General features: G+C 39.3%; 1 protein-coding gene across 1 annotated transcript in view; it reads right to left on the bottom strand.

Annotated features, from left to right (window-relative positions):
- LOC122553627 (E3 ubiquitin-protein ligase pellino homolog 2) overlaps positions 1-19,950 on the bottom strand; it is a 249,147-nt gene extending 229,197 nt beyond the window's left edge. Inside the window, exon 1 of the mRNA XM_043697729.2 lies at positions 19,580-19,950. The gene's annotated coding sequence lies outside the window, so the exon portion shown is untranslated. The remainder of the gene's footprint in view (positions 1-19,579) is intronic.
- Positions 19,951-24,724: the final 4,774 nt, after the last annotated feature.

Below are 24,724 nucleotides of genomic sequence, written 5' to 3'. Positions count from 1 at the left end.
TTCTGAAACAATGTAAATTCTTAGATCTAGCAACTACTTCCTTCTAACTCTGATTCGTGTACTTTTTCTAAAACCGTCATATGGTTTGGCAAAATATTAATCAATGCTAGGTTTACAAACATGTTTTCTGCTATACATTATTATTCCACAAGTCATGGAAATGACCAGTAATAAAAACAGATTTCTGCATAATTCATCGGTCATGGAAAAATACCGAAATTATAGCATAGAAGCATGCTTCTTTGCCAAACCAGTCGATGTCAGCATCTACCCTGCACATAGAAAACAGTTGTGATTGTATTTACCAATCCTGTTCTTTTATCTCCCTTTTCCTTCAACTACTTATCCAATTTAGTCATGAATGTTGATACAGTTTCTGCCTCAGCCACTAATCCTGTGAATAAATTCCTCAGCACCACACCTCTTTGTGTAAATAACTTTTTATTTAGTTAAATATCACACAACACCAGGCTATAGTCCAACAGGTTTAATTGGAAGCATACTAGCTTTCGGAGCGACGCTCCTTCATCAGGTGATAGCTCCGAAAGCTAGCGCTTCCAATTAAACCTGTTGGACTATAACCTGGTGTTGTGTGATTTTTAACTTTGTACACCCCAGTCCAACACCGGCATCTCCAAATCATAACTTTTTATTGTGCTTCAGCTAAATCTTAACCTTGTATCTATGTCTTCTCATACACCATCAACTGCTAAAAAGATTGCTTTTAACCACATTGTCCAATACATCCATAATCTTAAACATATTATTTTGCACACTTCTTGGTCTAATGGAAAAGTTTCAATTTTTCAAGTCTGTATCAATATCTAGTTGATTGTTCGTATACTGTACCACTCTTAAAGCTTCAGTATTCTTCCTTGAGTTACTGTGGATATTTCAAAGACTAAAAAGAGATTCTAAGGAGACAAAATTGCAGTAGTCTATGAGTAATTACATTACTGCATTTTCACATAATTATTCTGAACTTCTTACTGAAAACCTACCTGCATCTCATCATCAGGAGGTTTAAGGAATTGAGACCCTTCAACAAAAATGGCCCCAGGCATGACAGCTGAAACAATATTTGAAATTCTAACAGTGAGCATAGGATGATCTATTGGAAGACTGGAGGGTGGCTAATATTGTGCCATTATTTAAGAAATGTTGCAAGGAAAGGCCAGTGAACTGGTGTGCCTAATATCAGTGGTGGGGACTCTGAGACAGGATCTACATGCATTTGGAAAGGCAAGGACTAATTAGAGATAGTCAGAATGGCTTTAAGAAAGGGAAGTTGTGTCTCACAAATGTGATTGAGATTTTTGACTAAGAAAATAGATGAAAACAAGGCAATAGACGTAGTCTACATGGACTTTAGCAAGGCGTTCAACAAGGTTCCTCAACGAAGACTGGTCAAGTAAGGTTAGATCACTTAGTATCCAAGGAGAGCTAGCCAACTAGATACAAAACTGGCTTGACAGTAAAAGACAGGGGTGGTGAAGGTTAGTTTTTTAGACTAGAGGCCAGTGACCAGGGTGTACCACAAGGATCGGTGCTGGGTCCACTGATGTTTGTCATTCATATAAACAATTTGAATATAGGAGGCATGGTTAGTAGGTATGCGGATGACACCAAAATTGGTGGTATAGTGGACAATGAAGAAGATTATCTAAGAGTATAATGAGATCTTGATCAATTTGGCCAGTAGCCGAGGAAAGGCAGGTGAAGTTTAATTTAGATAAATGCTATGTTTTCATTTTGGTAAGAGAAACCAGGGCAAGGCTTACACAGTTAATGAAAAGGCCATGGGGAGTACTGTCAAACAGAAAGACTCAGGGTTGCAGGTACATAGTTCCGTCAAAGTGGCATCACAGGTAGACAGGGTGATGAAGGAGGTGGACTTGTGGTCAGTGTGGACTTGTTGGGCTGAAGGGCCTGTTTCCACAGTGTAGGGAATCTAATACAATATAATCTAATCTAGAGGGCATCAATTTAAGTTGAGAAGGGAAAGATTTGAAAGGGACCTGAGGGACAACATTTTCATACAGAGGGTGGTGTGTATTTGGAATGGGCTGCCAGATGGAAGCGGGTACAATTGCAACATTTAAAACACATTTGGACAGGTACATGAATAGGAAAGGTGTAGATTGATATAGTCCAAACACAGGCAAATGGAACCAGTTCAGTTTAGAAAACCTCGTCAGCGTTGGGTTGTGGAGCCTGTTTCTATGTTGTATGACTGTAAGCCAGTCATCGAGCTAACTGAGGTTACTGACCTCCATAATAGCCAAGGCTTTGTTTCTGGATGGTCTTGAACCTTCGACCTTTTGGTTAACAGCCAAATGTCCCAACTAATTTCACTCCAGAGATGTGAGTGAACTAGATGATTTCTGTTTTACAACAATCAGCAATGGTTATATGGTCACAATTAGACGAGCTTTTAATTCCAGTTTTTTTTTATTGAATATTCAAATTTCACCAGAGCAGATGGTGGAATTTGAATACATTTTCCCAGAACTTTCATCTGAGACTCTGGATTACAAATCTAGTGACATAACCATTTACCACTAAGAGACCATAAGACAGCAGTAAGCCATTCAGCCCATTGAGTCTGTCTTGCCATTTATTGAGATCATGGCCAACCTGATACTCCAAATCCACTTAGATACCTTTTCCTGATAATCTTTGAACACCTTACTTATTAAAAATGTCTATCTCACCATGAATGTACTTAACATCCCAGTTACTTTAGCCTTCTGTAGACAAATTCCATAGATTCATTACCCTCTGAGAGAAGAAAATCCTCCTTGTCTCTGTTTTCACTGGGGTACCCCTTACCTCAAGATATTCTCTCTGTTCCTCAATTCTCTCACAAGGCAAATCAACTTCTCTGCATCTACCCGACCAAGTCCCCTAAGAATCCTGCATGTTTCAACAAATCACCTCCCATTCTTTTAAACTCCAATGAGTATAGATCCTATTGATTTAACCTCTCCTCATAAGACAATGCCTCCATACCAGGGATCAACCTAGTGAACCTTCTCTGAACTGCCTCCCATGTCAGAATCTCTTTTCTGAGCTAAGTGAACCAAAACTTTTCACAGTATTCCAGATCTAATGCCTTGTATTATTTTAACAAGGTTTCCCTATTCTCCATTCTCTTTGAAGTAAAGACTAACATTCTACTTTTCTTTCTTATTACCTGCTGAACTTATAGATTTTACTGGATGCTAATATTTTGTGATTTATGCCTGAGAATGCCTAAATCCCTGGGTGCTGTAGATTTCTTCATTCTTTCTCCACTTAAATAATGTTTAGCTCCTGCATTTTCTTTTGCATTGCCTCCCATTTTTCCACATTGCATATTTTTCTGTCAAGTTATGCTCATGTGCTGAACCTGCTAATACCACTCTGCAGATTCTTTGTGTCACCCTCACCTGCCTTTCCACCTACTTTTGCGTAATCCACAAACTTGACTATAGTGCATTCACTTTCCTCATCGAGGCTTTAAAGTATTTTGTAAATAACTGTGGCTCTAGCACTGATCCCTGTGGAACTCCATAGTTATTCGTTGCCATCCTGAAAATGCCTGAGAGAAAGTGAGGAATGCAGACCTCCCCTCCCTTCACCTCATCCCAGGTCCAACCCTCCAACTCGTTATCACCTTCTTTACTTGTCCCACCTGTTCATCTTCCTTCCCACCTATCTGTTCCACCTTCCCCACCTACCTATCACAATCACCCACCACCTGCATCCACCTATTGCCTTCCCAGCTATCTTTCCTCCAAGCCTGACCCCCACCCTCCTATTTATCTCTCAACCCCCTTTCCCCCACATTCCTGATGAAGGGCTTATGCCTGAACTGTCGACTCTCCTGCTCCTCGGATGCTGCCTGATCTGCTGTGCTTTTCCAGCGCCACACCTTATTCATCCTGAAAATGCGCCCCTATATCCCAACCCTCTGTTTACTCTTAGTCAACCAATTCTCCAGCCACATTAATAGAAGAGGCAGAAAATAACTTGCATCAACAAATGGTCAGAGTCCCTCCTGACGTGTAAAAAATGCAGTGGGAACAGACAAATCATGGAGCTTGATACCGGAAATCCAGCCAAAGATCTGAATGCAATGCTATGAGACTTTCAACAATCCCAAATGAATGGACAAGTTCAGTGGATATGTTTTCAAGTACAATATCCAATCAATTACTTCAGTAGCCTCAGACAATTTTCAACTCTCTACCCTCCAACACCCACCTATCAGCAAAATCTCTATCAAACAAGGCAGATATCTAACATTCATATATCACACTTCACTCTTACATACAACAATGACGCAAACAACTCACCACATCTTCCAGTTTATGCAAATATTCAACCATAAACAGTCACAACACCGATAACAGTTTGAACAATAATCACTGGCAATTCCTGCTCTGCTAAAAGTCATGGCAAATCTTTAAACTCAACTCCACTTTCCTGCCCAATCCCCTTAGTGTTCAAAAACATAACAATCTCAGCCTTATATATAACACAGCGACAGATTTGTAGTCCATTGGGCTACAGAATTCCAAAGGTTCACAAATTTTAAGAAATCTTTTCACACCTCAATAATGTATTGTTTATAAGGTATTGGTTCTGAAAGGATGGCAGAAGGACTTGGGCAGGGAAAGACAGAACACCTTAGGATCTGGAAGAGGGCAGCATGTCAGCATGAGGTTAGCACTGCTGCTTCACAGCCCCAGGAACCCAGATTTGATTCCACTCTCAGACACCTGTCTGAGAAGAGTTTGCACATTCTCCCTGTGTTTGCGTTGGTTATGTCTGGGTGCTCCAGTTTCCTCCCACAATCCAAAGATGTGCAGATTAGGTAGATTGGCCATGCTAAGTTGCCCATAGTGTCCAGGGATATGCAGGCTAGGTGGAGTAGGCAGCTAGGTGGATTAGCCATGGGAAATGCAGAGTTACAGGGATAGGGTATGTGGGTGGATCTGAGAGGAATGCTCTTTGGTTGGGGGGGATGTGGACTCAATGGGCTGAATGGTCTACCTCCACACTGTAGGGTGATCTTTCATCCTAGGTCTCCTAATAATCTAAATAACAATGTCTAATACAATAATGTAACTTGTACCTGATTGCTACCAAGCAATAAACTAAACCTTGTTTAAGACAAAAGCCTCTTCTCAACCATGCAGACCCTAGTCAGAAAAAGGGATTGAGTCAACTACTTATCCAACCATATTGCCAATGGTTGGCATCATATGCTGATATAACATGGTAATTTAATTATACAGAGTGAATTCCAATGAATCCGAAGAAATTTCCAGTTACAGATTTAAAGGTGACTCAGGTTGACAGTCAGCAGCAGGAGGCAGAATCTACAATCAAAATAAAATGCACTTCAGATCTGGTTAGGGAACCACAGAAGCAAAAATTATCGAGAAACTAAATGGAGCTGGCACGTTAGTTACACCCGTAAGTTACAGATTTCAATGGTACTCAAGTGCACTTTAGGAGCAGCCCTGATTAGAAGATCAGACACAGAGGTCAAGCACATTGGTGGCTCTGTAAGTAAAGTTAAAATTTCTGGTCTGCAAGGGTAAACCTTTACAGCTGAAAAGGCTAGATGTAAAAAAGAAGAAGCACCTAGAGCTCAGAGCATGCACTGCCACCATCGCAGGCAGAAACCATGAGGCACAACTATGGTACGGAAATCAAGAGCCATAGAAGTAACTTAAATCAAGGTTACAGCACCAAGAACATCACAAAGCCAGAATTAATGGGATAAAGGTGCAATTTAGAACTCCAGGCTGACAGAGTCTAATAGAACAAAGTAAAGAAACTATTGAAGATACAATAAAAGTGGAAAATCCGTAATTGGAACTGTGCTTAAGACATTAAAAATTTATTAGATTGCAAAATCCAGATTTGTTTGGAGAAGCCATGAAAAGAAACAGGAAGTTTATTAAAATTATAAGGTAATTGAGACATTATTCGAAGCACCACAGACAGCAGATATCAATAAAGGAAAGCTATTAAGCAAACAGGATTATTTTTTAATCCTGCAAGAATCATTTGGTAAAATTGGAGAAAAGGATGAGAACTATTTATTACACTGTGAAAGGTATTAATTCATCCAGTATACTCATTAAAAGGCAGGAAACTCATTTTGGCCTCAGAGGTGAGAAATTTCTATTATGGCTGCAAAAGTTAAGGAAAAGAGAACTACAAGTGAAATGAGGAGAAACGTCGCTACTCAGACAGTTATTAAGATTTCAAATGCATTAGAGTGGTTGAAGTGGAAGTTTCAAAAGAGAGCTGGGCATATATTTAAAAATGATGAATTTACAGGGTTTTGGAGAAGGGCTTGGAGAATGGGACTAGCTGGGTAGCTCTTTTTAGAGCCAGATTGACACAATGGGATGAATGGTCTCTATGAATCTATAAAATCACCCTGTACAAAGTATAGGGAAGCAGCATTACTGTATTGCACAATTTAAAGCCTTCAACACAAGGAAAATAAACACCATTAGCTTACAACAGATTTAGATTTTTCAGGCAAACAGGATACAGCAATATTCACACACTAAAGGACTATTAACCATTAACTATTAACAAGAAGAGTAAAGCAGCATTGCAACATTCTGAATAGAAAACTTTTGAAGTAAGAAGAATAAGTAATCACATTAGACAGAAACAGCAGGAGAAATAATACTGCCAGAAAGATTTAATTTCTGAGGTGTGCCAAATAGAACACACATTCAGACATTTTGGCGAAAATTGTGCTTAAGATACAGAATGCATTCAAACCATAGAAGCAGTTGAAAACTGAAGAATTAAACACAGTTATGTATTCAATTCAGACTATGAGATAATTGAGCTGATATTACAGCTCATCAAGACATAAGAAAGACACAGATATTTTTGATCTACAGGCTTTTAACAATTTCTTCAATCTCAAAACAAATACAATCCTTGAAACAAGATGTAACAGAAAAGTTCAAAATCCAAGGAAATCCAGACAATTTGGCACAGATTTGAATGATCTCCACAGATTAGTGGGTGTAACTATGGAACTTCCAATCAAATTCATGAAATTGCCAAAGTAGAAGTCTGAAAGTAACAACAAAATGATCCTAAACTGAGAAGATCTACATTATAAATTGTACACTGCAGATCTCCTATGATAAAGTACAAAGAAACGAAAGACACATGTGACAAGTCAACACAAAGAGTAGGACAGCCAGCAGATATTAAAATGCATTGTCAGCACTATGGAACAAGAAAGTTTCATAGCCACAAGCATTGTCCAGCTCTTTAAATAGGCTGCATTTGCAAAACAATAGGTAAATTATAGAAGATAATCAGAAATATGACAGTTACAGAGCAGCAGTTACGAAGACACTGCATTTTTCTGAGCATTCAGATTGAATGACTGAACATAGTGATTCATTTGAAAAGGTCAGTGGGACACCTTCTTCAAATCACTTAATGGAAATCCCATGATTTAAGCTATGGAAACAGCCAAAGTTTGTTGCTGTTGTATTTCGTGGAAATCACAGGCTTAGATTTATGGCAATCAAAAGCTGTGACTATTGACATACTGTTGTAAATTCAAAAGGAGTGTAGCTGATAAAGAGATAAAACTCTGAGCCGAACTCTTGCCACTTCTGAGAATTTCTTTAGAACATTTGTTGGCATCTTGGAGCCTACTATGCTTGAAGATCCCACTGACAATGTCCTGTGTTTAGTTATGCAGAACACTGAATAAAAGCAACATTGAACTTTTCATACTTTATCCTTTTTACCTTGCATGAAGAAAGGTCAAAATGTTTGTTTCTCAAAATTAATTTTTGCAGAGAAAGCTTTTTCTTTAATTGGTGTGTGAGTGTAAGGGGGGTATTGAGAAGCATAAATATTTATACATTCATAGTCAAAAATTCTATACTTCAGCATGAATGTGTGTCTTGACCTCAACCTTACTTAAGTAGCAAAAGGAACTAAACTAGTAACAATCAACAATTATGGTCAGAAGACAACGAGGTATCCCAAGCCTGCTCAAAAATACACCAATTAGGCAACTACTGATCAAGGAGTGGCTAGATATGGAACCACAGGTCAAGAAAATATTAATTTTTAAGAAACAGCTGTTGAAAAACTGGGCAAGGAAGAACTGGTAAAAGATTTCACTGGGCTTCCTAGATCATGGCAGAATCCAAAAAGAAGATAAAATCTAATGAAATTAACAATGTTGACATAAGAACATTCTTTCACACAGTCAACAAGATAGAGATCTGAATCCACATGGAGTTAGCAGAAATACTTTCTATTCCCATGATCATTTAAGAAAACACAGTCAACAAAATCAGCAAAGTTTGTAAGAAGACAGAAATGATGAGATAAAGAATGCGGAACTATGCTTAAGGCATTAAGAATTTATTAGATTGCAAAAACCAGATTTGTTTGGAAAAACCATGAAAATAAACAGGAATGTTTATTAAAATTATAAGATAATTAAGTCATTATTATAAGCACCACAGACAGCGAATATCAACAAAGGAAAGCTTGATCTCATTGATTTTTATTTTAACTGAAGTTTTTCATAAAGGAACACAACCTGGCAAACAAATTGTAAGAGTGGATTCAACATTGATGATACAACGCAAGTTCAAGAGGAACTGGATGTAGGTTTGCTTGCTGAGCTGAAAGGTTCATTTCCAGATGTTTCGTCACCCTATTAGGTAACATCTTCGGTTGGCCTCTGGGTGAAGCATTGCTGATAATTCCTGCTTTCTATTTATATAGTTGGGTTGGTGATGTCATTTCCTGTGGTGATGCCATTTCCGGTTCTTTTTCTCAGGGGGTGGTACATGGGGACTAACTTGATTTGTTTGTTGTTACAGTTGTGGTTGGAATGCCATGCTTCTAGGAATTCTCGTGCATGTCTCTGTTTGGCTTGTCCTAGGATGTGTTGTCCCAGTCGAAGTGGTGTCCTTCTTTATCTGTATGTAAGGATACTAGTAAGAGAGGGTCATGTCATTTTGTGGCTAGTTGATGTTCATGTATCCTGGTGGCTAGCTTCCTGCCTGTTTGTCCAATGTAGAGTTTGTTACAGTTCTTGCACGGTATTTTATAAATGACATTAGTTTTGTTTGTTGTCTGTATAGGGTCTTTCAAGTTCATTAGCTGCTGTTTTAGTGTTTTGGTGGGCTTGTGGGCTACCATAATGTCAAAGGGTCTGAGCAGTCTGGCAGTCATTTCCGAGATGTCTTTGATGTAGGGGAGAGTGGCTAGGGTTTATGGATGTGTTTTGTCTGCTTGTTTGGGTTTGTTGTTGAGAAATCGGCAGACTGTGTTCATTGGGTGCCCATTCTTTTTGAATACACGGTATAGATGATTTTCCTCTGCTCTGCGTAGTTCCTCTGTGCTGCAGTGTGTATTGGCTTATTGAAATAATGTTCTGATGCAGCTTCGTTTGTGGACGTTGGGATGATTGCTAACTGAAGATGTTACCTAGTAGGGTGACAAAACATCTGGGAATGAACCTTCCAGCTCAACGAGCAAACCTACATCCAGAACCTCAACTTGAGCTCCAAATCTTCAAAACTTCAAGGGGAACATTTCAATTCTTCAATTCATCAGTACGAGTGGCATAGATCATACTAAGTAATCAGCAATCCTCAAATAGCATGACTGAGGAAGTGAAAATGTTGGGTTCATCAGTAAAGCAACCACAACAGGTAAATGCAAGCAGCCACGGGAAGCAACCCGAGAGCTTTGCTGTGAAGACCTCTAAGGATCTGCATATTTTAATGAGACTAACTTTCATTTTCTGAATTTAAGAGAACATGGTTTTATTCTACTCAATCTGTCCTCATTGGAAATTCTCCCACCCAGAAATCAATTAATTAAACCTCTAAGGTAAGTACGTATGTCCTCATGTACAGACATACTTCACTAAATATTCCAGATATGATCTCAAAGTCCTGTAAAATTGCATTTCATAGATGCTTACTGTTTAAAAACCACATCTATTTTTCTATTCTTGTTGCCAAATGAATAACCTCGTATTTCCTAACATTTTACTCCATTTGACCTTTCCATATTTGACTCAGTTTTCCACCTCTTGCTTATTCACCCAGTCAATCTGTATCTGCTTCACCATAATCTTCCAATTCCAGTTCTTGAGGTTGCTCATTTGAAAAGTGTGCTGACAGGAAGAATTATCTGGAGACAGCCAAGTAAGATGCCACATTCCCTGTGCCAGATCATTCAAAAAGGATTATGCACTTTGACAGGAAGAATAGAAGGGCTGAACAGTTTTTAAATGGAGAAAGACATAGAAATTTGTGGAACAGAGCAACTTGGGTGTATTCATCCATGAACCGCAAAGAAACGAGCAGCAGGTAAAGGGAAGGAAAACAGAATGTTGGCCTTTATTTTAGAAGGAATGGAGTATAAAAGTAGAGGGATTTTGCTAAAACTCAGACCATGGCTGGAATTACAGTTTTGGGCCCCTTGTCAAAGGAAACACATGTCACTGAAGACAGTCCAGAGAAGATTCACTAAGTTGATACCAGATATGGAATGACTGTCTTATGAGGAGGGATTGAGTAAATTGGATCTGCACCCACTGAAATATAGAAGAATGAGAGGCAATCTTATTGAAACATACAAGACCCTTAGAGGACTTGACAGGGTAGATGCAAAGAGATTGTTTCCCCTTGTGGGAGAGTCTAGCACCAGAGGGTATGATCTCAGAATAGGGGGTTGCACACTCAAGAGAGAGATGAGGGGAAATTTTGTATCTCAAAGGGCAATGGATCTGGATTTTTTTAACCACAGACAGTGTTGAGGCTGGATGATTAAATATACTCAAGACTGAGATAGACAGATTTTTAATCATTCAGGGAATTGAGGGTTATAGCTAAAAGGCAGGGAAGTGGAGTTGAGAATTAATAGACCAGCCAGAATCTTACTGAATGACAGAGCAAACTCAGTGAATAGCCTATTCCTGATCCTATCTTATGGCCTTATGGTTTAAAAGACATTCCAGTCAATTTATTTTCCTTACTGTCAGTAACTACTCTAACTGAATGACCAACATCATCATGGTGTCAGAGGTCTTTTCCACTTGCTCTATTTTAATAGATTGAGATAGTAAGCAGGTAGCTACATAAAAATACCATATTTTCCCTGGCTTATAATGATCTAAACAGTTTATCACAAAACCAGATAAGTTCATCATTGTTAACAGCTTTGTAAAGCTAAAGCAAAATATTGATAATTCTATTTGTCCATGTATTTCTATAACCAAACTATAATCAACTAAACAAATTATAATTAAAGATGAAGGAAATCCTTATGCTAGCAGAGTGGGCAGGAGTACTTTCTGATCAAGATTTCTCAAGATTCCTGCATTACAAAAAGCCCAGCAGAATTGTTTTCACCCTATTAAAGTTAGCTCATACAAAGCAACATTAGGACTCTGCTCCTCCCACATGTGCCCCCAGAGTGTCTTCAGTAAAATATTTATGGGAGCTGTTCCTACACACCCTGCAGTATTCAGCCTTTCGGAAAACTCAGCATTAAAGAGTAAATATTAAGCCAGGCAAAATGCACAAACAGTTAATATTGTGCCACATACAGCCACTGGAGGGATTATAGGAGCTGGGTAGCTCAGATCAGCTGTGGAGTCTAATTAAATGCCATCTACCATTCAGGTTAATGGAGCCACTTTGAAGCACTGATTAACAGTCACTAGACCAAAATCACAATGCAACTCTAGAGAAATGGATACACAAAAGGTTGCTTTCAAGCATGTTAGGAATGTCATGTAATAGCAAGATATATAGTACAAAATATCTATATTCTATTAATATTTTATTTTGCAGAGATAGAGTACTTTCAACAGAAAATATTGCTATGAGGCTTTCCTTTCATGAAGTGAGATTTATCACACTCAGTACTCATCAGCTTTGCAAAACACTGAAATAACTCCTGAAGCTCAAAACCAAAAATTCCTCCATATAAAACGGCATCAGTCAGAAACTTTTCAGTAGTACCACATGGATTTGTTCTCACAAAGCTCCATGAAGGTGACTTCCAATACAATCTGTTATATCAGGGCTCAAGAAATTAAGAATGTTCCAAAATGAAAAAATGTGAAAGAATCAGACCACATTCATTTTGATACAATTCTTCATAACGTGTTAAAATCTAGCAATGAATGTGGCCTTGGTATAGGAAGGCTATCACTTCGTCAAAGATGCCACAGAGAAGAAGGAATGAAAGTTAAAAAGTGGGTAATAAACTTCCAGAAGGGTACATATGAAATTAGTAGACAGAACGATGACACATGGTGGAAAATGCAGCTGTTGACAATGATAATGTTTCTCACAGCTGGAGTTCATGTTACATCAACAATGATTCATTGCTTAATGTCCTAATAATCACAAAGTAATTCTTTTGGGAACATTACAAGTGTGGAGAAAATCCACATCAGTTTGAAACAACAATCATGCAGAATCTCTGTAGTCAAAGAAAATCAGAGAAAAACATATACTGAAAAGCTACCATAAAAAATATATGAATCAGCAGTTTAAACAAATCAGATGCTATTCCAATAATAGCTTTCACTTAATTAATTTAATATCCATGTATCACTGCAGCAGTTTTAGACAATGAGATGAAGTATTCATATTTAACCAGTATCTGCAAACTCGGGGAAAGGATCTCAAGAGAGACGGTGTCTGCTAGCAATCTTAAAAGATTACTTTGTCCTCTGGTAAATTGTCTATCCAGAATAATTTCTCAATACGGCAACTTGCAACATTGAGTGAATCCTTTGGTTAAATAACAGTTACCCCAAAAAAAACTGCAAAGGGTAAAAATGAAACACAAATCATCTTCTTTCAGTGAACAGCATTAGAATGGAATTCTCAAAGCAGGACCTCTGCATAATAATTGACTGATGTACCAGATGGAGGAATAGAAAAACACAAATCTAAATGTCTCTTTGAAACAATGAGAGGTGGTGTTCTAAGTAGAATAAAGAGAAGTAAAAAGTTACAAAGAGATATTAGTACATTAAATGACGAGACAAATCTGTGATGAATTGACTTAAAAATTTAGGTTACCCACATTGGACCCAAAAATGATAGTACATTGTACTTACTGAATAATATAAAACTAGAATCAGTGAGGCCATAGGACATTCAGGGGACTTAACAGATTTTTAAAGTGAATTTTATTTTGAATTCATTCATAGGATGTGAAGAACAGTAGCTGGGCCAGCATTTATTGCCCATTCATAATTGTCATTGAAAAGGTGGTAAGCTGCCTTTTTGAACTGCTGCAGCCCATGTGATGTTGGCACGCCTACAATGTTATTGGGAGGAATTTCTGGCATTTTGACTCAGTGATACTGAGGAACAGTGACATATTTCCAAGTAAGGATGGCGAGCAGTTTGAAGGAGAACTTGCCATGAATCTGCTGCCCTGGTCCTTCTCGATGGTAGTAGTCATGGGTTTGGAAGGTGTTGTCTAAGCAGCCTTGGTGAATTTCTGCAGTGCATCTTGTAGATGGTACACAATGTGGCTACTTAGTGGTTAAGGAAGTGACTGCAGAAGTGGTGCCAGTCAAGTCGGCGCCTTTGGATGATGTCAAGTTTGTGTGTTATTGAAGCTGTACTCATCCAGACAACTGGATCACATTCCTGACATGTGCCTTGTAAATAATGATAAGGCAGTGAGTAAATCAGAAAGTGAGTTACTCACTGCACCTTCTGACCTGTGTTGTCACCACCGTGATTAAATGGTTAGTCCAGGTCAATGGTAACCCTTGTATATTGTTTCTACAGGATTCAGTAATGGTATTGCCATTGAATATCGAGAAGCACTGGTTAATTTCTCTCTTGTTAGAGATGGTCATACCTGGCACCTGTGTGGCATGAATGTTACTTTCCATTTGTCAGCCATAACTTGGATAATGACCATGTCAGGATTCATTTGGAATAGACTACTTCCATATCTGATGAGTTGTGAATGGTGCTTAACAGTGGAATTAGCAATGAACATCACCACTTCTGACTTTATGTTGAAGGGACATCATTGATGAAGCAGCGCATGAACATGTACAGGAAACAATCAGAAAGATTAATCGAATTCAGCATTTGTATTGAGAGGAATAGTGTAGAAGTCATGCATCAACTATATAAGGTAGTATTATAAAGTGGAAGTTGACCCCAATCTAAGAATTAAAACCAAAAAATCTAAAGAGGAGCGCCTCACCCTATAATCTATAAAAAGAGTTTGAAAAGTGGTGTAACCTGCTTCTCAACAATTTCTAGTGGTTAAATAAAAATAATTCCCTGACACTCACTTTAAAATTAACAAGTAACAATTTACTTATCAAACTCTAACAGTGGGAAAATTAACTAAACTATTAACAAACTGAATAAATTCCTTCTGACTACTAACTATTCCCAAAGTGAACAAGATCCTAATGGTATGCAGTTCCAATAAATACAATGCCCCCCTCATATAACAAAAATACAGAATTTAGTCTCTCAAAATTACAGTCAGCTTACATGTCTTCCAGAATGTTCTGTGTCTTCTTTATCATTTCATCTGTTAGGAACATCTTCTCCATTGGTATTTTCTGTCAAGACTGTCTTCTTTGCCATTGGTACTGAAGTGATTTAGATGGTGCTTTCTCTAAGATATAGATGACTGGGAGAGCCAGCAATTCTCTCTCGAGAATTGAGAGCTGTTGTCTGGTTGATCGCAGTTAGCTCTGGGGTCTTTGCCCATCTGCCCACTTCTTTTGTACCCTTGATGACACATCAATTTCTTACATTAGGATTGTTCTATGTTGTCAAAACCATCAGATTTAAATTAATAGATCTTTAGCATCTAAGCGCCTGGTTTAAATTGCTTGGCTAAATTAAAAACCTGTCGTCTTGATAAAAACTGCTGCTTGGCCTGCTAACTGCACTACCTCTCGATATAAATGTTTCAGTTTGGGTGCTGTCTGTGCACCTGCAAACTTTAAAACTACTGTTCAACTCCATGCAGTACATCTCTACCCAATGAGTTCAATGCATTTTACACTCGCTTTGAACAGAAAGTCAGTGAAGCTATGTCACCAATCACAACAGCCGTGGATGTACCTGTACCCACGGTCACTGCTGTAGATATTAGACCAGCCTTTTTGAGTGTGAACCTATGGAAATCAACTGGCCCAGACTGAATCCCTGGCCATGCACTCAGATCCTGTGTGGACCGGTTGATGGGAGTATCCCGGAGACATCTTTAACCTCTCTTTACTACGACTTGAAGTTCCCACCTGCTTCAAGAAGACTACCATCATTCCAGTACCAAAGAAACATCATGTGGCATGCCTCAATAACTACCACCCAATGGCTGTGACATCCATAACTATGAAGTGCTTCAAAAAGATAGTCATGGCTCACATCAACTCCAGCCTACCAAATAGCCTTGATCCTCTGCAATTCACCTACAGGCGCAAAAGATCCACTTTCAAGGCTGTTGTGATAGGTAATATAGCTTCACTGACTCTCTGTTCAAAGCGAGTGTAAAATGCATTGAGCTCATTGGGTAGGGATGTACTGTTGCCCACGATTCTGTTGCCCACTGTTGCTTTGTAGCCTGTTATGACATGTAAACCTTGCCACAAAGCTGGATGTCCATGTGGTTGGTCTGGTCTCAAGGAAGAGAAAGTGAGGGTGCAGATGCTGGACATCACAGTCAAGAGTGAGATGCTGGAAAAGCACAGCAGGTCAGGCAGCATCCGAGGAGCAGGAGAATTGATGCTTCAGGTATAAGCCTTTCATCAGGAATCTTCCAGATAAAGGGCTTATGCCTGATACGTCGATTCTCCTGCTCCTCGGATGCTGCCTGACCTGCTGTGCTTTTCTAGCACCACACTCTCGACTGTGATCTCCAGCATCTGCACCCTCACTTTCTGGTCTGGTTTCAAGTTTCTCCCTGGCCCTACAATCATCACTGGAAAATCTAGATAACAAGGATACCTATGTCAGGCTCCTACATATTGACTACAATTCCACCTTCAACACCATAATTCCAAGCAGACTCATCTGAAATTTAGTTCTTGGCTTTCCCTCTCTGTAACTGGATCCTCAACTTCCTGAACCCTACACTGCAATCAATAAGAACAGGTGACAACACCTCCTCCATGATAATCCTCAACACCCGGTGCCCCATACAGTTGTGTACTCAGCCCCCTTCTGTGCTCCTTACACACTCACAACTATGTTGCCAAAACTCCATTTACAAGTTTGCTGACAGACTACCAGATTGTATCTCAAACAACGACAAATCAGAACACAGGAAAGATATTGAGTCCTGAGAGACATGGTGTAAAGCCAACAATCTCTGCATTAACGTCAACAAAATGAAGGAGGTGATCAGTGACTTCAGGAAGTGGTGGGCACACCCCTGTCTGCATCAATGATGCTGAGGTGGAGCTGATCAAGGCATTGGTCCTTGTCCATCCACATCAACAGAAAGGTCAACAAAGCACAACAATATCTCTATTTCCTCAGAAAACTAAGCAAATTTGGAATATCCACAAGACCTCTTGCAATTTTTATAGATACAGCATAGAAAGCATCCATCTGGATACATCACAGCTGATATGGCAACTGCTCTTTCCAAGACTGCAAGAAACTATAGAGAGTTGTGAACATAGCCCAGTCTATCAAGCAAACCAGCCCTCTATCCATTGACTCTATCTATGCTTCCAGCTGCCTCGGAAAAGCAACCAACATAATCAAAGACCCCTCCTACCCAGTTATATTCTCTTCCATCCTCTTTGGTCAGGCAGAGATGTAAAAGTTTGAATATATGTACGGATCGATTCAAGAAAGGCTTCTTACCCTGTTTTCAGACTTTTGAACAGACCTCTCAAATGTTAATTCTGAACTCTCTCTCTGTACCCTCTCTGCAGCTGTAACACTGTATTCTGCACCCTGTTCTGCTAGCCTGATGCACTTTGTATGGTGTGAACTGCCTGTACAGTTTGCAAAACAACACTTTTCACTGTGTCTCAGTACGTGATAACAATAAATAAATCAATCTTCAACCAAGACAGAGCCTCTGTTGCAAGTGCTCTCGACACAATCCTGCAACACAGTCCCCAGCCCCATCTCAGCAGACCTCCAACACGAGATCAAAAAAGCCACCCGACAGCTGAAAGACAGAAAGGCCTCCAACACAAGTAGATTTCCCATTGAATCATATAATTGTAGAATTGCTGCAGTGCAAAAAGAGGCCATTCAATCGGCACCGACCCTCCAAAAAGCACAGCACCCTACCCTATCCCCATAACCCTGTATTTACATTGGCCAACCCACCTAACCTGCAAATCCCTAGAGACTATGGACTATTCAGTATGGCTAATCCAACTAACCTGCACATCTTTGGAGGAAACCAGAGCTTCCAGTAGAAACCCTGAATGCCCTGAAAACCTCCCTGAACAAACACATCTTTCCCACTGACATGCAGACATCAGGCAAACATGCAAACTCCACACAGACAGGTACCTAAGGAGGAATTGAACCTGGGGTTCCTGGAGCCATGTGGCAGCAGAACTAAATCATTGAGTCACCATGCTGCCCCAAATACTAAATTACAGTGGAGACACACTCTTGACCTCACCTTTGTCTGGAAAGAAGACAGCATGCCAGGAGATCTAAGAACATTGTAACTTTTGACCTAAAGTCACAGGTACAACTGTGGAAATTACAGACGGATTTCACCACTGTCTGACATAGGAAAGATCATCGTGAGAGTCCTCCTCCTGATGGCTGAACAGCTTTTCCCCATATCTCAATGTAGCTTCTGCCCATCAAGAAGTAAAATGGACATGATTTTCAGTGAGTGACAAATCAAAGAAAACTGCAGGAAACAACATCAACCTCTAAATCTGGCCATCTTTGATCTCTCACCTTTGACTCTGTCAACCATGAAATGCTACAAGGATGCCCTGAAAACCTCCCTGAACAAACACATCTTTCCCACTGACATGTGGGAATCACTTGTCCGAGAATGCACAAACTGGAGAGAAGCTTCTGTGAAAGTGCCAACTACCTCACATCACCAAGTGGAGCATGTGGAGGCCAAGCATAAGCAGTGGAATAAGCACACAGAAGCCAAGAAAATCCCAGCCATCTCCTCAAACACCACCTGCTCCACCTGTGGCAAAGTCCGTGGGACCAACCTGCCTCTCAGAGTCGAAGAAACTCATCCAGTACCCTGAGGGATTGCCAAAACATTTGATAATAAACATTTATATTGCAGAATGACTATGGTCAGTAAAAGTGATGGATGGTGGCCAGTCAGTTGATCATTTGCAAAACTAGATGCTAAATAACTGCAGAATACATTCAGCCTGCTACAAACAATACCATGAGGATGAACCAAACTTGTAAATGAAGTCATTGTAAACTCCCCTCACATTACTGCATGTACATCTTCTTTAATGTAAAAGTGTACATGCATCTCTCAACTCTCAAAAGTCAGTTGTAGAATGTCACAAAAAAAAGTTAATTTTACCCTTTACCCTGTCAAGTAATGACCTGACAGTATCCCTCAATTACAATTTCCGCTTATGCTGATCAAATGTAGTACTACAACTGGCGTCAGTACCCCTTCTCAAGGAGACAGAAAAATCAGGCAGCATTCTGTGTACAAATTGTTATCCATTGGCCCTGCTGTACTGTGTGTATGTGCATACTGAACTAGAATTGGATCAAATTCTTTTATGATGCAATCCACCGTAGAGTAGCTTGAGAACATAGTCCATTCAGATTCACATAAAACCGCTGAGGAACCCAGGCAGAGGTTTCAGGAAAAGCAGAAAGAAATGCATGCTCAAAGAAAACACGAATAATAGACACGGAAATGCACAGCTTCCTTTCGAAACTGGAGAAAATTGAGCAACTTATCAGGAAGCGTCACAGCATCCTATCCCATTCCAGGAACTGCGATTTTCCATATTTAGCTGCCTGTACACTACTCGTAATGTTATATCTATTTGTATAATTTGTGAAATACTGAAATCGATCGTTTTGTCAAGAATCTACGTTAACTGTGTGTTATATTTTGTTCAAAGATATTGAATTCGTTTGTTTGAAATTTAGCACGATTTATCTCGCAAACTGAAACTGCGTATTTTATAAACATTAAATTGATAAATGTCGACTTTGACTGGATCATTTAATCGCTACAGCTGGAATGGTTTGCAAATTCATAAGAAATAAAAATCGATATTGTTTCCACTATTATTATCGTAGTAAATATACAGCTTAAATGCTCAAAATATGTCTGCATTCTCCAAATAATCTTGCTTGTAACAAGCAAGGAAACATCGCGAAATTATAGCTGTTCATTTAAACAAAGCTGTGCTACGCAGGCAGTGATCTGTCACAGAACAAACAACGGAAGTAAAACAGATCGAGAGGGTTGATATACAAAGTTTTTTGCTCTCTAACATCTGAGCGAGCTCTCTGCCCTGAATGTTGTTTACAGAAACTGTACTTACCGAAGGCCTTTCCAACAAGGGGAAGCTTTACTATTCTGAGTGCAGCTGCAAAGCCGCTGGTTAACTTTTCGGCTGGAACGCGTTGGTGCTGGTGTCGGCGTGGTGAAAGTTTACCGCTTCAGGCCACAGACGATCAGAAAACTGGAGCAGCTCAGTCTAGTCACCTAGAAACTAACATTGTCAGCGACAATGCAGGAAATCCTGCCGGAGAAAGAGCCTCTCAAGTCAACACAGGCGCGTCAAACTGCACGCTCAGCACTGATTGGCCAGCCTATGTTTGAATAGGTCGGGTCTGGTAACGAGAGTAAAATTCAGGAACAACTTCATTTGCTCTTTGACAATTGAAGTCTTTTGTGTAGGGTTGCTCACTTAAGAAACAGCTTGCTTATGTCGGGTATTAAAATGGGTTATCTACAACTAGAAATTGTTACTGGTAATTGTGGTATTTTTATAACCGGTTTTGGTTTTTTTCTGAAATGTAATGTGTGTTCAATCTGTAATTACGGGGTCGATGCGAAGTGTATTATAAGATCAAAAGAGAGAGGTTTGAACAGGCGAAATGGGCTTATATGTTTCATGTCCTCTCACTCACACACACATAACCAAAGGACTATTGTCAGTGGTTACTTATGTTCTTATTCTTAATACTTCTCTTTTGTTTTCCAAAAAGTGGTTTGAAGTTGATAAAACTTAATGTGAAATAGCCTTTTAGCAGAATGAGCTCCACCAATGTCGATCAAATATGGTCAAATCGTTTTTAATAGCAACAAATTTCTACCCAAGCTGAATATCTCAAACCCACTTAAAGATCTTTCATCTATGATTCATTATGGGACCATTCTTTATTTTATGTAAAGAATCGCAATTTAGCAGATGAAAGAAGCTAACCATCTCATGTCTGAGCTCGTGCAAGAAGGCGAAAGCATCGAAGGGCAGATGGCTCTTCATCTTTATTAAGAATCAGTGAATGATAGAGTAGGTTAAATTTTCTAATTTGTAGACAACATGGAATATTATGGCTTTATTAATGGACTAATGGGTCACCGTTACTTTCCTTACGAGAACATATATCATGAATATTTTCAATGTGCTACCTTATGTAAGAACGGCATTATGGGATTGGGCCTTTCATTCTAAAATTAATTGTGTTAGCGTTAACAGGAGATCACTTTCATGAGTATAGATGGAACAATTATAGCTCAATACAGGTTCTCCTATAATGGCGTAGTTGCATTCCAGCGAAACTTGTCTTAATAGAAAATCACATAATGTAAATAATGGGGCCTATGGGAAAAGTGGGGTTAGGGGCAAGCCACCAAAAAAAAGATTGCTCAAAAATCACCCAAAAGCCTAACAGAGTATAGAACAGTCCGAATGAAGTTTTAAATCACATTTATTAATGAACCAAAAGTAAATTGAACACATTACATTGAAAAAATATTGTTAATGCAGGGACACAGTGTCATCATCATCACCAGCTTCAGATGCAGTTGTGTTGGCAGAAATGGATGGCTGTAGTCGATTATCTTCGGTTTCTTGGGGATTGGGTTAAAAAAGACATTTAGTTTTTGCTGCTTTGCCCTTTTTCTTCTGTCTTGAAGAAGCTGTTCACAGGGTGCTAGATGATATCTTATTGAACGAACTGCTATTCTGCTGCATTCTGCATTGTAATTGTTGTCCTCTAAGAGGTGTAACTGCTTCTTAATTTCCCTGAGAATAGAAGACAAAAGAGCCATGGAAAGCCTGTGGTGCTGCTTACTGGACTTTATCCTTTTCATCTCCAGCTTCCACTTACCCTTCAGCAACAAGCTATTGTAGATCAGCTGCAGAGAGGACTTCACAGTGGGGCTCAAGCAGCTCTTCAATATCCTCTCTTTACACTTGTCCAAAGCCAACCTGCTTTGTAATGGCAACACGTTGCTCTTTGATTTTTGGGAACTCCACTGATGGTTCACATCCTTTAAAATCTTGAAACAAATCCAGGAGAAGCTGCCACCTAACTGCATGCTGGTAGTCCTTATTGATATCACCCCAGGCCTCCACAATAATTTCAATAGCATTCTTGATGTTAAAGCTCTTCCAAAATTGAAGAACATTATCCTTGTTATCCCCATCAGTAGCTGCAATCAACCTCTTGAATGTGTATCTTAAATAATAAGCTTTAAAGGCTGATATTTCACCCTGGTCCATGGGTTGAATGAGAGAGGTTGTGTGTGGAGATAGAAATAGCACTTTGATGTTTTCAGAAAGCTCACCAATGGTGGCAGGATGGCTTGACACATTATCCAGGATAAGGGGAACCTTGAAATCCAAATATTTAGCCTGCCGAAAAACATCTTCCAAAACACCAACAATGTGGTCAGAAGAAATTTGCCCTGTCATCCAACCGTTTTTGCTTGACCTGAAGTAGATGCTTAGAGTAGACTTAAGGTTCGTGCACTGGCAGAGTGGTACACCACATTGGCACTGAGCAACACAGTTATACGATCCTTTGCCACCTTAAAGCCCAGAGCAATGTGCTTCATCCTTAGACACTTGCTGGCATTCACTTGCAGTATAAATCTGTTTCATTCAAATTGAAGAGTTGATCTAAGGTGTAGCCTTCTTCATCAATTTTTGGGAGGAAATGCCAGCGAACGGTCCTCATCTACACAGGCAGATTCACCAATTAACTTTATGTTATGGAATGCATAGTGGTTCTTAAAACCAGCAAACCACCCATTGCTAGCACTGAAGGCAGGCACACTTGCAAGAATTTGAGCATTTTTCTTTAGAGCTTCATAAATGAGTAAGGCTTTCTCTTTTACACTGAGAAAGGTCGTCCCAGATCACATTTTTGTTTGATCTTTTATCCCAACACTTAGAAGCCTCTCCATCTCCTCAAGTTCGTTTGGCCATGACCTCACTGATTTGCTAGCACTCAAACTTGTTCCAGCAATACAGCTTGCTTTAATCTTTTTAGTGTTGCCTCTCAAGGTGTGAAAGGTAGCTTCCCTCAATCCTGTTAAGCGAAACTATGTCATATATTCTCTCCTTAGGCTCAAAACGGTTTATAATATCTACTTCTCTTCCCGTGTTATAGCCTTTCTTGTGTTCACCACCTACAATTTTATCACCAGGATGTTTACTAACATTCTTGTCACTCTGCCCCTCATTTCTTTCAAAAGATGAGATAATTTAGAAGTAGTATGCATATCACAGGAAGCTGCTCAATGTACCTCTCACAGAGGTAGCTTTCAGCAGCTGACACTGGCACATGTGCAAAATGGCACGGAGGCCGACACATGCGCAGAACGGCACAGAGACTTCAGTGTGGACATTGGTGCATGCGAAGAACGAAGCATATGAAACAATAGCTGGAATGACGCTATTGGGAACAGAGGTAAGCGTTATCGAAAATACCATTCCTAATTCCTCAGCAACATTATAGCCAAGTCTCACTGCTGAAACACACGTTATCCCAGAACTACCTGTAGTCTATGAAAACTGAAAATTCAAAATCTGACAGGGCCCAAAAATCACCTTTGGATTACAAGGTCCAGTTATGTAGTAACTGTTGTTTCTAATGTCAGCATTTTCTAAGCTTGGGGCTGCCTGCTTATTTGTACGTACATACAGTCAGTAATACTTGCATTGCAAGTGACTGCATGTCTATGGAAAGGTTATCTTAATATGTTAGAATATGTTAGAAGCTGTTAGTAAAGATGTTATAACAGGACATTTGGATAAGTTCAAGGTAATCAGAAAGAATCAATACAGTTTTGTCAAAGGGAAATCATGTTTAACCAATTTATTAGAGTTTTTTGAGAAAGTAACTTATGTTATAGACAAAGGAGAACCAGTGAATATAATGTATTTAGATTTCCAGAAGGAATTTGATAAAGAACTACAATAAAGGTTATTGCAGAAATTAAAAGCTCATGGTATATAGAGTAACTAATTATTTTGGATAGAAGATTGACTGGCTAATACAAAGTAAAGATTAGGAATTGATGGGTCTTTTTCATACTGATTGGATGTCACTGTGGTGTGCCACAGGAGTTAATGCTGGAGCCTCAAGTCTACAATTTATATAAATAATTTGATAAAGTTATGTCAGTTAAATTTGCTGGTGACACAAAGATAAGAAAGCGAGTGGTGAAGCGGAATTAAAAAGCCTACAAAGGGATATAGATAGGTCAAGCAAATTGGCAAATTTCTGGAAAATAAAGTACAATGTTGAAAAGTATGAAATTGTTCATTTTGGCAGAAAGAACTAAAAAAAAACTACGTGGTGAGAGGTTACAGAGTTCTGAAATGCAGAGAGACCTGGGTGTTCAAGTGCATGAATTGCAAAGAATGAGTACAGGTAATCTTGCAGGTACAACAAGTAATCAGGAAAGATAAGAGAATGTCATTTCATTGCAATAGGAATTGAATGTAAGAATAATGAAGTTATGCTTCAGTTATACAGGGCATGGCTGATACCATATCTGGGGTATGGTGTACAGTAATGGACACTGTTGTTGTGGAAGGATGATAATGCATTGGAAGTAGTTCAGAACAGTTTTGCGGGACTGGAAGAGCAGATTGCATTATGAGGAGAGTCCAGACAGGGTAGCTTTCTGTAGTCAAAGATGATTTAATTGAAACAGGTAAGATCCTGACAAGAATTGACCAGGTGGATGTTGAAAGAACATTTTCCCTTGTGGGAGAATCTAAAACCAGTTGTCATAGTTTAAAGTAAGGGGTCTCCCATTAAAAACTGGAATAAGGAAACATTATTTTTTTCTCTCAGAGGGTTGAATTCCCTTCTTCAAAAGGCAGTGGGTGCATAATCTTTAAATATTTTTAAGGCAAAGATCGATAGATTGTTGATTATCAAGGAGACAAAAGATTATCAGGAATATGCAGGAATTTACAGTGAGATTAAAATCAAATCAGCCATGATATTATTGAATGGAAAGCAGGTTAAAGAGCCAAGTGACCCACCTTTGTTCCTTGTTTCAGATGTTCATATAAAATAAAATTATATAGAATAGAATCATAGAATCAGGCAGCATGCATGCTCAGCGGTTAGCCCTGCTGCCTCACAGCAGCAGGGACCTGGGTTCGATTCCACCCTCGGACAACTGTCTGTGTGGACTTTGCACATTATCCCTGTAT

Source organism: Chiloscyllium plagiosum, unplaced genomic scaffold (assembly GCF_037043375.1).
Source record: "Chiloscyllium plagiosum isolate Xiang-an unplaced genomic scaffold, Cpla_swu_hap1 HiC_scaffold_8, whole genome shotgun sequence".
Classification (NCBI taxonomy): Eukaryota; Metazoa; Chordata; class Chondrichthyes; order Orectolobiformes; family Hemiscylliidae; genus Chiloscyllium; species Chiloscyllium plagiosum.
This window is presented reverse-complemented; position numbering and strand designations above follow the sequence as displayed.